Source organism: Pteropus vampyrus, unplaced genomic scaffold (genome assembly GCF_000151845.1).
Source record: "Pteropus vampyrus isolate Shadow unplaced genomic scaffold, Pvam_2.0 Scaffold7, whole genome shotgun sequence".
NCBI lineage: Eukaryota > Metazoa > Chordata > Mammalia > Chiroptera > Pteropodidae > Pteropus > Pteropus vampyrus.
In genome coordinates, this window is record NW_011888788.1 from 12,068,525 (window position 1) to 12,070,877 (window position 2,353).

At 43.2% G+C, this 2,353-nt stretch overlaps 1 protein-coding gene across 1 annotated transcript in view; it reads right to left on the reverse strand.

Annotated features, from left to right (window-relative positions):
* Positions 1-2,353, reverse strand: part of KIF16B (kinesin family member 16B) — a 245,989-nt gene that overhangs the window by 55,595 nt on the left and 188,041 nt on the right. The gene's annotated exons all lie outside the window — the stretch shown is intronic.

Here is a 2,353-nt window from a genome sequence, read left to right on the forward strand (position 1 = left end):
CATGTCCACAGTAGAACAAGCACTAGCTCCTGCTCTCCATTTATCTCTTAAACATTGCTTAGAGCTCTATTCATCCATCCTTCACCATAACCACCATCTTACCCTAGACAATCGGGTCACATGTGGCCTCTGCCAGGGCCTCTCCCAGTTGTCTGTATCATATTTACCTCCTTCAATCTTTTCTCTGTACAACTGACAGGAAAGTTTTTAAAAACTTAAATCCAATCATTTCACCTTCCCACTTAAGACCCTCCCTAGTGCTTCACATTGATCTTAGAAAAGACTCACATTTTCAACCTTAAAGGCCCAATTTTTTAATTTTTAACCACTGCCAGCAGCAAACTCACCTCAAGCCTCTCTTCCACTAGGTACCTTCACTCATGCCACACTCCCTAAGTGCACATATTCCTTCCATCTCAGGATCTTTGCATGAGCCATCGGTCTGTATGGGAAGCCTTATCCCACACTTTAGAGAAATAAACTTCTTGAGCACAATAATTCAACCTGATTCTCCAGCAAGTTAATCACAGGGGACAAGCAGGAAAGTAGACGCATCAGTACACAGGATACACATGTGGGTTGTTTCAGAGGAAGAATGAGTCTTGACTCTTAGTCATTCTCTGGTTCACTCATTTCCCAAAGTGGCAAATGAGATGATTTGGGAGTGTATAAGGATGGTCATTTTTTATTTTCATCATTCTGGCTCTATATTCATTATTCACAATTGTTTAAATTGATATGTTTCTTTTGAGTTTCCTCTAAAAAGATATTTCTATAAGAACAAAAGTTAAGTGTATTTACAAAAATTATTATGTAAAAATAGTACAGGTGCTCTGCAGCTGTAAGTTTTTAAAGCTGGTTATGCAAGTCACTCAAGCTTGGGAAATGCTGCTGCTGGCAGCTAAGCTGGGGATCCTTTCTCTTTGGTTCATGCCTCAACAGACCCGATCCCACTGAGCACAGTGAGCAAGGCCAGCACAATCAGCAGGGGTGTGATGGCTTTCTTAGGGCAAGGGCAGAGCAATATGCTTCCTTGGCTGGACACACACCGGTGTCAAAGAGAGAAATGGAACAGATGTGGGCATGATGCGGCCGACCTGCCAAGAAAGTTCAGAAAATTAATGGAATCACACCCGTGACGTGGGAATAATAAGACGTAGGATGCTCATAGGTGAGACCATCCTATCCTGGGACTTTGGATTCCAGAGAAAGTTACCCAAGAATGTTAGGTGACTCTCATCCCCCAGATTCTAATGCCCCCTGGCTCTCCATCCTTGCCCTGAAATTCTTCCACTGTAGCTCTTGAACTCATGGGCAATCAGCAAGATCCCTTAGATCCTCAGCGCCTTCCGGGAGCATGCCCTTCATCTTTGTTCTAACTGAAAGCTGGCTGAGGAACCACTTTCTGTGCAGCCTTCTCAAGCAGGGACTGTTTTCTCTCAACACTCTTCATCCCATTGTGCCGGGAGGTGGGCAGACATTCTTGTTCTTCAGTCCAACTTCCAAACCACTGCTCCTCCACCTTTTCTAAAATCCCTTCACTGTGAAGCTCATGCCTTCAGATCCTGCCACTCTACTCACCTTTCTTGCAGGTACCAATTTGCCTTAGTCACTTCCCCAATTCCTCAAAGGTTTAAGGTTCTGCTCAGTGTCATCTGCTCCAATGGACTATGGGACTATGGAACTCCTGTCATCATTCTTGATAATTTTGTTAACCAACAGATGATCCCTCTAATACCCTGACCTCTTGTTCCTTGACCTCTGCCCTTGCTCCTTTCTCACTCAATTTGAAAAACATAGTGATCATTATAACTCTTCCTTTGAATTCAACCTCAAATCTCTGTTCTACCCTAAGACTAAGCTAAACCACAACTCTGGTTAAATTTGTCTCCTTCTTACCAATCTGTACCTTCTGAACACAATGTGGTTGAAGAAAAACACACCATCTAATGAATTGGTCTCATTTTAAGTCATAATCACTACCTTCAAGTCAGCTTAGATGCCTCCCACCAGTCATGGCACATTTCCCAATTCCATTCGCTCTTCCATTCTCTTCGATAATAGTTATCTAAATAGTTTACTACATCTTTCCCCTCAAGCCTTCATTGTCTCTCGCCCTGTCCTCACTCTCAACTGATAACCTTAATTCCTATTTCACCGAGAAAATAACAATCAAAAACACATTTCCACAAGCACTCTCAACCAAATCTACTCATCTGTCACTATCTGCCCTGTACTTCATCATTCTTCCTGTTACCAGGCCTGAGATACAGATCAGTGCTCCTGGGCAAGGCCAACCCCTGTTCTGAAACACTTAATTCCATCCCTCTTGCCGCCTGCAGGACATTGTAAT